The sequence below is a fragment of the Phyllobates terribilis genome, unplaced genomic scaffold, assembly GCF_046119375.1.
Source record: "Phyllobates terribilis strain yellow unplaced genomic scaffold, ASM4611937v1 Scaffold_11__3_contigs__length_659146591, whole genome shotgun sequence".
In the NCBI taxonomy this organism is placed as follows: domain Eukaryota; kingdom Metazoa; phylum Chordata; class Amphibia; order Anura; family Dendrobatidae; genus Phyllobates; species Phyllobates terribilis.
Genome location: NW_027362771.1, coordinates 213,968,434 through 213,980,452, shown reverse-complemented (window position 1 = coordinate 213,980,452; position 12,019 = coordinate 213,968,434).

Genomic DNA, 12,019 nt, shown 5'->3' with positions numbered 1-12,019 from the left:
CCCCCTATAGTGCAGAGCACTTTTTTTTAATGTGAAAATAGCTTAAAATACACACTGTTTGACCACTAGTTGTCATTACATATGAAAATTGCAATTTTTTTTTTCCATTAATACATGCCAAAATACAAAGTAATACTGCACTCCCCAAAAGCTCAAGTCTTTCCTTGTTGATAGTGTTCGTTCAATGTCAATCTACAGTACATACCAGATTTTTCCAATTTTTAAGCTATGAAACCCAGATGGGTTGAGCTGAACACAGAAATTGTAATCTGCAACTCACCAACTATAAAGCAGCAGAAGCTAACAAAAGTGTTAAAAGTGCACTCACTATAAAAGTTGTTTTTTCAAAATGTGTATAAACATTTTCTGAATGCACAGATGTTGACCAAAATAAGCTATAATGTAAATTGTTTCCGTGCGCAACAAAATACGTTTTACTTACTGTCAAGTCAATAATGTCAGTGCAATCGTTGTTTTCAATTACAAAAAAATATATTTTCAGAAATAAAAAGTGCATTTATAAATGGTACCCCTGTATAGTCTATTTGTTACATGCTATAGTAATTGCATTTCTTTCCTATTTCTTCTCAATTTCATGGTGTTTTATGCCAGATAAGCTAAAAGGTCATACAGTTCTATGCTACTTGAAAGCTGATGTGTAAGTTTAGGCTTAATCCTCCTATACAATAGATGTTCTAAATGTATAGGTAAAGGGATTTTCCAACTAAAGAGATTAATCACCCATACAAAGGTTAGGTGGTAAATGTCTGATTGCGAGGGGCTTCACCTATGGAATGCCCATGATCGATTGAACCTGGTTCCCAAACCACCCTTTTCGCCTTACTGCACACTCACACTGAAAAGGAAGTTAAACTGATAGATCGTCAAGCTCACACGGTACAAGTACATTCAAACTCTAAGGGGCTGTCGGAAACAGCTTAGCAGCATGTACATGTGTACGTTCTCATTACTGTTGTGAATTGAGGAGGAGCTAAGGACAAATTCTATTGACTGAGGAAATCCCAGGGGTGATATCTTAGCAATCAGACTTTATTACATTTCAAGCAGGAGTACCCACCCAACCTTCCCCCAGGAAGTAAAGGAGGCTTGAAGAGCTATGTGGCTGTAGAGAAAAGTTAGGAAGGAATACTACTTTAAATGTATGTTTATCAGTCTACTGTTGTGAGGAAATGTCACCACATTTTTCATGTTGAACTGGACACAAAATGTCATGGTTGCTGCAGAGCAATATAAAACTTTTTTTTATTTTGCCTCTCCGTTAAGAGATAATATGATAAAAGTATTTGTCATGTAAACAGTTCATTTTTTAATTAACAAGTGGGCATTACCAGAAAGATTTCACTGGTGCATACATTTCTTCCTTTTTCTGACACTAGCCATAAGCAGGCAGCAACACAGTGAGGAAAGAAGAACATACATAATAGCTTAGAACAGGCTTAGTATGAGACACGTATTGATAAACAGTGTCTCCTCACTGCAGAGTGATGGCGTGCTGGGAGACAACAGACCTGAGTGTGATTAACTGATAACTTTCAGATTTCAGCAGCAGTCAGTGTGGGGGTGGGACAGTACTGGAGAAGCTGAGTCTCCTTACACACAGGTCTAGTAGCTCTACTCTCAAATTCAAATGAGCTTTATTAGCAGGACCAAATACACATTAGCATTGCCAAAATAAGTTTAGTGCTTCCAACTCTGCTGTACTGACCCTCCCCCCACACTCACTGCTGGAGATGACAACTGAAAGCTGTTAATCACACTCTTGTCTATTATGTTCCATCACTCTGCCTGTCCTGCTGCTGATCAAACAGTAATCAGTCTCAGATGCTACCAAGCTGTGATTGGCAGCATCTAGGAGGAAGTGATGAAAACGCTTGCCCCCAAGGAAGACTCTGAAGAAATGCACATTTGGTCTACAAACAGAAATTTCACATGGTGTACTCCAAAGGGAACAAATGTCAATATCTCTGCAATGAAGCGATGCAGAACAAAATGGAAAAAAGTGGAAGAATAAGGGACCTCAGGAATTTCTACAAGATATTTGGCCCAATTTTTTTGAGCAAGTGATAGGTTCTCTTTAAAGATGGCTTCCATGTAGGTGGCATCGCCTAACAGGTTTTCACTTCCCCCCAAAGCAAACTTGATCACTGTGCCAAACTATTTTCATTTTTGATGAGCGTTTTCTTACTTTTGAGACACCCTGTGGACAGGTTTAAATGTATTTGAAGGCTCCTCTGTTGAATTCCACAGGGTAAGAAACAATAGGCACTCAAGGGAAGCATGAACAGAATGATGGTTATTACTGAAAATTTGTATTTTCTCTAATTAATTGTAGGGTTGACATATATATAAACACAGTGTGTATATCGATATTTTCAGGGCCTAGAAGAGCACAAACTATAAGTATTACTCTAAATATGGGGATTAGTAAACTAATCACTTAGTGACAAAAGTTAGTTGAATTCTATTATTTATTTCATATACTGTGTACAAATATGTATTTTTTGTGGATGTGGAGCCATCTGGAGGTCCGTCTGAGAATTTCAGAAAGAATGTAGGTGGTGCTGTAATCTCATACAGAAAACCTCTTAAATATTTTTAAACATTTATTTTTAAGGTGTAAAAAATGGAGCTCTGAATGTAGCCAATATGTCTTTGGGGGGTGCTAATACTGAATTCTTAAACAAAGTTGAAAATATTGGATTTTTTTACTGCATTTTAATACAGCTTGAATTAAATATAAAATTTAATTTAGAAGTAATATAAATTCCATGTTTTCCTTTTAGAGCAACATTGTTCTGGAAATTCTCAAACTTTGTGAGACACATCTAACTTAGTTTGTCAAACCTGTAGTTATTAAGAGAATTGTACTGCAGCAAATTCTGAATTAATTGTATGCAGGGCCTAATGGCTATAAGGAGTTTGTCAAGGCCAGAGCTATTTTCATCTGAAGGTGTGTCTTCCGGCTTTCTGCCTTGCACTTACTGTACAGACGCAGGCCTATCGGATAGCCACAGCTGGAGAGCATGCCGGTGTCACATACATACAGCTGGTGAGCATGCCAGTGTCACATACATACAGCTGGTGAGCATGCCGGTGTCACATACATACAGCTGGTGAGCATGCCGGTGTCACATACATACAGCTGGAGAGCATGCCGGTGTCACATACATACAGCTGGAGAGCATGCCGGTGTCACATACATACAGCTGGTGAGCATGCCGGTGTCACATACATACAGCTGGTGAGCATGCCGGTGTCACATCGCAGGCAGTGTAATGACGTCTGCATGCTCTTCTGCTGTATGTATGTGATAGGCCTGCGTCTGTAGAGTAAGGCAGAGAGCCAGCTGAGAGAAAGAGGAAAAAGACAGAGCGGGGGGACAGCTGAGAGATTTGGTAGTTATTTTTATATGGTAGTGAAACACTGTGGGGGCAGACTGCAGTGGATCAATGGGGGCCACATAAGGAGGCAATATTAAGTTATGGTGTGCCAGAATTGTGTGAAATTATTATTAAATGGGGCACATCAGTATTTCTATATTGGGGCCACATAGGAGGACATTATTAATTTATGAGGCCAGAATTGAGAGACATTATTACTGTATAGGGGCCACATAAAAGGACATTATTACTATATGGGGGCACAAAGGGTGACATTTGAACATAAAGCGGGCATAAACATTACTATTATGAGGGGGACACAAAGTACATTACAACTGTATTGTATTTTTGTGGATACAGATACTATTGGACAAAGGAGAGGAACTGTTACTGTAGAAGTGGGGGAAAATGGAAAGACCGATTTAGAAGCAAACAGCCATAGATATCTTTATGTTACATTTTGCAGTGACGAGTCCTGGCAGTAAGAAGCCATAGCGGTCTGCAACAGGTGAAAAATGACTTAATTTGGAGACTTCACTAATGAGTATCTTAAGTTACCTATAATGTAAATAGTAATGTATTCCACCAGATAGTCAGTGTATGGGGGTAATATTAGTGTTTGTACTATGGTTTATTAACGTTCAGGATGGTGGTATTACTTGGTTCCTATGTGGTAATAATATATTATCATGTTGTGATGGTATTTGTCTCTTGTATGTGTTTTTATTGATATTTTGGTCCTGGTATAGTAAACTTTGTTCAGTAATAGTGTAGGAATCATATTTTTAATTCGGTAACTATAGTTACAGAGGAGATACACAGGTGACCGGAAGCAGGAAGCAGAGGGACCGGAAGTGGGACCGCGCGGGGTGTGTGCACGTGGGCTGTGGTGAGCGGCGTACGGCGTGGTCCGACTAGGCTCGCGGCCCTCCGGCGAGGGAGCCAGGCGGAGGTGACCGAGTGGACCGAAGGCGACCGGAGGGACGAGCGATAGAGAGCGCTAGAGAGCGCTGTGACAGCGTGCAGCGCCGGCCGGCGGAGGGCGCCAAGTGGTGGTGACCAGGAGGACCGGTAAGAGGCGGCCGGAGGGACGAGCGCGCTGTGATAGTGTAGCACCCTGAGGATTCGGCTGCTACAGGGGTATTGCACCTCAACCCAGAGGTGTGATATTCCACTCCCGGGTAAGGATGGAGTGTGGATCTGAGCTCGGTAGGCTGCATGCACTACACACATCCCATTTCCGAGGAGCAGGCCGACGGTACTCCCACTTAGAAATGTGCAGGTACGACCGAGTCTGTTCCTGGCTGGAGTGGGAGGGGGGTGGTACATCCCAAGTAGTGTAGGGGCAGATAGGGGGAGCAGCCTGGGTAAAGATAGGAGCTCATTGGGTGCTGGTCACCTGAGCTCACACATAGAGGGTGTATATAAGGTGGGCACCATCAAAGAACAGGGTCAGTCTGTCAGCTTTTTGTCAGAGCAGAGTGGAGGAAGAGGAGCAGAGCAGCCCCAGAGAGAGAGAGAGGAGAAAGCCAGAAAGACCCAGAGGGGGAAACAGAAAAGGAACTCTGAGAACCCAAAGTCCATCAGCGGGTGAAGAGTTGGCAAAAGGGTACCGGATCCCAAGCTGGTGGGGGCAAAAGCACACCCTAGCCAGAGACCGGAGGCCGTGGGCAGTGTCTGCCACGGCCACCCACCACATCCACCCCGAAGGCATACCACGTGGAGGGTCAGGGAACCCAAGGCCAAGGGTGTCCCAACAGAAGGCCCGAGGGAGCTGGACCTGGGTGGATCACTAGTGGGGACGGCCAGAGGAAGGGACAGAAGGAGAGCTCAGGGTCACGCTCCGGACTTGTTTGGGGGTTGGCTGGATCCAGGACCTGGTGGACGCAGCACGGCTCGGGTGGTCACTTGAAGCTGGAGTGACCGGAACATCAGCAGTGAGTAAATACCCTAAACTGCACAACCCGACTCTGTCATCATTTTACATCTACGCTGCACCACAACAACCCCCATCCTCTGCACCTGACCCCCTGAGGCTATACCCCACCCGTTGGGGGTTATACCATCACAAGCTGCACCTACACCATCAGCCTCAGCGGACCCTGCTGCAGCGGCGGCCATAGTGACCGCAATACAACGGGTGGCGTAGTCGACAATAAAGAACTTAATAACATCTGTAGGACTGCCACATACAACTGAGTTTGACACCCTGGGCACGGACCGGGTCACAGCCACTTGGAAGACTACAACCCCCATCTGATCCGGCTCCGGATATTCCCCCTAAAAGAATATGGCCCAGGGGGTGCGTCAACTTTGGCGTAGTCGGCAGGATTACGTGCCCACAACAACCGGGTACTGCGTGCCTGAAGAAAAGTGCAAGTTTACCTCAAAAAGAAGTCTCCTGCCGGTTCCGGAGGGTCCCCGTCATCGGACCCCATCACCAGTCGATTCCCGCCGGTTGTCCGCCATTAACAGCGTTTTCCCGCCATCTGCAGAGTTTCCCGCCACTGGGAAGCGATTCCCGCCATTTCCAAAGGTTTCCCGCCTTGGAAGAGCGGACGCCATTATGGGCGTGCCAGAGGGTGGCGAGAGGCCACCTCCCATCGTGGGCCAGGACCGAAAATGGCGCCAAAAGTGGAAACCGCCCCCACCAACAGAGACTGTGATGCTAGAGGTGTCTGTCAGCGTGAAAGAACAGCCCCTGGAGCTGACAGTCACCAAGTGGCCCCGGGACCGCCCTCGAAGTGGGAGGAGACGAAAGGAGAGAACAAAGATGGGTGTCGCCTGGAGCAGTCTAGAGCGAGCGCACCCGGAGGCAAGAAGCCTGGAGAAGAATATCGGAGGAGCTTACCCGGAGATGGCGAGAAAGCAGAGCAGCACCGGCCCGTTGGCCAGGAGCCTGCTAGAAACAGAGGAGGGAGAGCAGAGCAGCACCGGCCCGCTGGCCAGGAGCCTGCTGGAGACAACAGTAGGAGAGCAGAGCAGCACCGACCCGTTGGTCAGGAGCCTGCTGGAAACAACGACCCCACTAGGCCTAGTGGAGGTCCTAGCACAGCTCCCCCGAGACCGGGAGTGTGCACAGACCGCTCTGGAGGGCCTCGCAAGGAGGATGGCCCGGGTGCAGCGAGAGACGTTGGCGGAGTGGAGCCGTGAGATGGCCCAGCAGACCGAGACCTGTCAGCGGAGCACGCCACCCGAGACGAGGAAACAGACCGCCTCTGAGGATGGCGCGGGAGGATTGAAGGCCGGAGACGGCGCCGAGAAGGGAGCCGAACGAGTGGAGGCAGGTAAAGGGGACGTCTATACCCCAAACCGGGAAACCGCGTACCTGCCCCAGCTCCCCGTCGCAGAGCCCGAAGTCTATCCTGCCGTGCCCGTCACTGCAACGTCACCGCCGCAGACTAGGCCTCAAACGGGAGCCGCGACCCCTGTGACGTCACACGCCTCGACCCCGAGCGTGACCAAGCAGGAAGTACCACAAGCCTGGTCGCAAGGCCTAGTACCCCCGGGCGCCGCAATACCAACAGCGCCCCCTACCTCCGCGGAGCCCCCGGCCTGGTCGCAGGGCCAAGTAGCCCAGGGCGCCGCCGTCCTTACGGTGCCCTTTACCTTCCAGATACCCCAGGCCTGGCCGCAAGGCCCGGGCAACCCGGGCGCTAACACCACCGCGCCCATAAGACCAAGAGTGCCGCATCTGGGAGAGGACCTGTACGCCCAGCACACGTGCCCGGATGGGCAGCCATTTATATGGCCACCGGAGTTCCACCATCCCCGACTCCGGAGAGAGAGACCCCTGGATGAACCCCTGATCCCGGCTCCAAAGCCCGTTAAGAGGATCTCGCCCCCGCTAGCAGAAGCGCAGTTTGAGTGGGACCCCACCGGAGAAGACCTCATGGGGTTCACTCAGGAGACTCGGGCAGCTGCAGCGGAGCGTGCTGAGTGCTGCCGCCAACAGCTCGAGGACTTTGAGAGGGAGCGGAGAGAGAGGCGGGTCCGGGAACAGCAAGCTCAAATAAGGAGCGCAGAGCAGAAGAGCCGGGCCAGGAGAAACCCCCGTGCAGCGCATAGTCCCCGCACCACCGGGACTGTGATAAAGTTTAACATGCAGCATGGGTGGGGCTTCATCCGAGACCACCGCACCCCAGGCGACGTCTTCGTGACGAGGAGAGACGTTGAGTCCCACCTACCGGAGGGACACAGAGGTCGTGACCTTTACATCGGGGACGAGGTCACCTTCACCCGGCACAAGTGTGCCAAAGGACCCTACGCCCTCCATGTACATCGCCTGACGGAGGAAGAGCTGCGGTGTGAGGAGGAAGAACAAGAGGACCCGGACGGGTCTGAAACTAGAGTTAAAGGTAACCATAAAGCAAGAGCAGGAGGACGCCGTCGTTAAGTACAGCGAAGTAGAAGCTGTATATAGTTGCCCGTCGGGGCACCGTGAACTGAAACTGTTACTGTTGCTAATATAGTCCCCGTTGGGACCAGCAAGTGTGAACTGTTACCCGTATTTCCCTAAATCCCACTGACCGAGGACTGAGAGCGGTCATTCCTCCCTAATACCTGGCCGAGGACTGAGAGCGGCCATACCCCTTGTAAATAGTTGCGCGTCCTAAAGCGCCCCCTACCGGTTTTATAGGAAAGCCACGAGTTCCAAAGACTGTCGCACTTTACCCGGTCACACGTTGCACAGTGACCGGAGGAGGAGCCAGAGGCGACGAGAATGTTTTATATGAATATGATATTTTAATATGTTTTATTATGTTGTTTATGAAAAAAATTTGTATGTTTTGGTGTTGTTTATGTCTTACAGCCCGAGGACGTGCTGTGATTTACCAGGGGGGAATGTAGCACCCTGAGGATTCGGCTGCTACAGGGGTATTGCACCTCAACCCAGAGGTGTGATATTCCACTCCCGGGTAAGGATGGAGTGTGGATCTGAGCTCGGTAGGCTGCATGCACTACACACATCCCATTTCCGAGGAGCAGGCCGACGGTACTCCCACTTAGAAATGTGCAGGTACGACCGAGTCTGTTCCTGGCTGGAGTGGGAGGGGGGTGGTACATCCCAAGTAGTGTAGGGGCAGATAGGGGGAGCAGCCTGGGTAAAGATAGGAGCTCATTGGGTGCTGGTCACCTGAGCTCACACATAGAGGGTGTATATAAGGTGGGCACCATCAAAGAACAGGGTCAGTCTGTCAGCTTTTTGTCAGAGCAGAGTGGAGGAAGAGGAGCAGAGCAGCCCCAGAGAGAGAGAGAGGAGAAAGCCAGAAAGACCCAGAGGGGGAAACAGAAAAGGAACTCTGAGAACCCAAAGTCCATCAGCGGGTGAAGAGTTGGCAAAAGGGTACCGGATCCCAAGCTGGTGGGGGCAAAAGCACACCCTAGCCAGAGACTGGAGGCCGTGGGCAGTGTCTGCCACGGCCACCCACCACATCCACCCTGAAGGCATACCACGTGGAGGGTCAGGGAACCCAAGGCCAAGGGTGTCCCAACAGAAGGCCCGAGGGAGCTGGACCTGGGTGGATCACTAGTGGGGACGGCCAGAGGAAGGGACAGAAGGAGAGCTCAGGGTCACGCTCCGGACTTGTTTGGGGGTTGGCTGGATCCAGGACCTGGTGGACGCAGCACGGCTCGGGTGGTCACTTGAAGCTGGAGTGACCGGAACATCAGCAGTGAGTAAATACCCTAAACTGCACAACCCGACTCTGTCATCATTTTACATCTACGCTGCACCACAACAACCCCCATCCTCTGCACCTGACCCCCTGAGGCTATACCCCACCCGTTGGGGGTTATACCATCACAAGCTGCACCTACACCATCAGCCTCAGCGGACCCTGCTGCAGCGGCGGCCATAGTGACCGCAATACAACGGGTGGCATAGTCGACAATAAAGAACTTAATAACATCTGTAGGACTGCCACATACAACTGAGTTTGACACCCTGGGCACGGACCGGGTCACAGCCACTCGGAAGACTACAACCCCCATCTGATCCGGCTCCGGATATTCCCCCTAAAAGAATATGGCCCAGGGGGTGCGTCAATAGCGTGCAGCGTCCCTAGAGGAGGTGAGTGAGGGGCAGGAGGCCGCGATAAGCGGCCCTACTGAACCCAAGTGTGTGCTGTACTGTATTATAATTGTATCTGTATTGTAATTGTATTGTATTCCCCAGTCCATACTTAATTGATCACCCCCCGTCCATATTTAATTGATCACCCCCGTCCATATTTAAATTGTTCCCCCTGATCACCCCCCATCCATATTTAACTGATCCCCCTGACCACATTTAAATTGACCCCCCCGTCCTCATTTAATTGATCCCCGACCACCCCCCGTCCATATTAAAGTGATCCCCCTGACCACATTTAACTGATTGACCCCCCCAGCCCATAATCGATTGATCCCCCTTGTCCTATTTAATAGATTCCCCTTGTCCACTTTTACTGATCCCCAGTCCCTATCTATTTGCCTTATCCCCCACCATATTTAATTAACCCCTGTCCATAATTAATTGATTGATTTCCCAGTCCACAATTAATTATTTCCCCAGTCCATATTTATTGATATTATTGATACTTATTGATCCCCAGTCCTTAGTTAATTAACCCACCGTGCATACCTATTTATTTGCTTTACCCCTTATCCTATTTAATTAACCCGCAGACCATAATTAATTGATTGATTCCCTAGTCCACAATTAATTCCCCAGTCCATACTTATTGATCCCCAGTCCATAGTTAATTGACACACCGTCCATACTTAATTAATCCACCTGACCCACTCAGCTGATTCCCCCGTCCATACTTAATTGATACTTAATTGATCCCCCGTCCATACTTAACTGATCCCGCGCCGATATCTAATCAATACACTTGAACATCCCTAATTGATCCCCGTCCATACACCTATATATAAATAATTGTGTTTTGTACTTGTACATATATACTGACTGTATCCCCATATTTAGAATGACGTCCATGTTGGCCGGAGCTGTGCAGTGTACATCTTGCGCAATGTATGCATTCCCTGAGCTACCGCTCAGGGATCCATACCGCTGCGAGAGATGTGAGCATATCGTGCACTTGGAAGCCCAAATCCTGGATCTAAGTGCTCAGATAGAGGTACTGAGGAGCATCGACGACATGGAATGGAGTTTGCTGCTCACCGAGCAGACACTCAATGGGTCAACACTGGGGGTGGAGCATAGTGGGGAAGTGCAGGCTGAACAGGCAGGGAGCTGGGTAACAGTTAGAAGGGATAGAGGGAAGAAGTATAGGAAGGCTGGTTCAGAACCGGCATTATTGGAGCACGACAGATCCTCTGACCGCCGGGGGAGTGTATTCTCCAGTAATGAGGGGGAGGGGGGAAGTGTAGGGCAGGCTAGACAGGTCCTGGTAGTGGGTGACTCTATTATTAGGGGGACAGACAGGGCAATCTGTCACAAAGACCGGGATCGCCGAACGGTGTGCTGCCTCCCTGGCGCTCGAGGCCGGCACATCGTGGATCGGGTTGACAGGTTACTGGGAGGGGCTGGCGAAGACCCAGCGGTCATGGTCTACATTGGCACCAATGACAAAGTGAGTGGTAGATGGAGGGTCCGTAAAAATGATTTCAGGGATCTAGGTAGGAAGCTTAAGGCAAGGACCTCCAAGGTAGTTTTCTCAGAAATACTACCAATCCCGCGAGCCACACAGGAGCGCCAACGGAAGGTTAGGGAGGTGAATAAGTGGCTAAAGAGTTGGTGTAAGGCAGAAGGGTTTGGGTTCATGGAGAACTGGGCCGACTTCGCGGTTGGCTACAGGCTCTACCGTAGGGACGGGCTGCACCTCAATGGGGAGGGTGCAGCCGTGCTGGGGAAGAAGATGGCTAATTAGTTGGAGGAGTATTTAAACTAGAGACGAGGGGGGGAGCCAAGGAAATAGGTGGGATGCGAGGCAAGCAAGGGGGAAGGGGATAAGTGAATATAATGAGGGTGGAGAGGGGGGTGGGGATAGCACAGTTAGATCATTAGAGAAGAGTAGGATGCTAAATAACCCCAAAATTTTATCTTGCATGCTGACCAACGCAAGAAGCCTGACCAATAAGGCGGATGAGCTACGGGCGCTTATATCGGAGGAGAGGTATGACATCGTAGGTATAACAGAGACTTGGCTAGACGATAGCTACGACTGGGCGGTAAATTTATTAGATTATAGTTTATTTAGAAGGGACCGGAAACAGGGGAAAGGCGGAGGAGTCTGCTTATATGTAAAGTCATGTCTAAAGCCCAGACTAAGGGAAGATATAGGAGAGGGAGAAGAGGGGGTCGAGTCCATGTGGGTAGAGATAGAGGGAACTAAGAATAATAATAAAATATTACTGGGGGTCTGCTATAAGCCACCCAATATAACAGAGGAGAATGAGAAACTGCTATTAGGACAAATAGACAAAGTAGCAAAAAATAATGAAGTGATTGTAATGGGGGATTTCAACTACCCAGATATTGACTGGGAAACTGAAACCTGTAGATCTCAGAAAGGAAAAAGGTTCTTGACAAATATTAAGGATAATTATCTCTCCCAACTAGTGCAGGAACCAACGAGAGGGAAGGCCGTGTTGGACTTAATATTGAC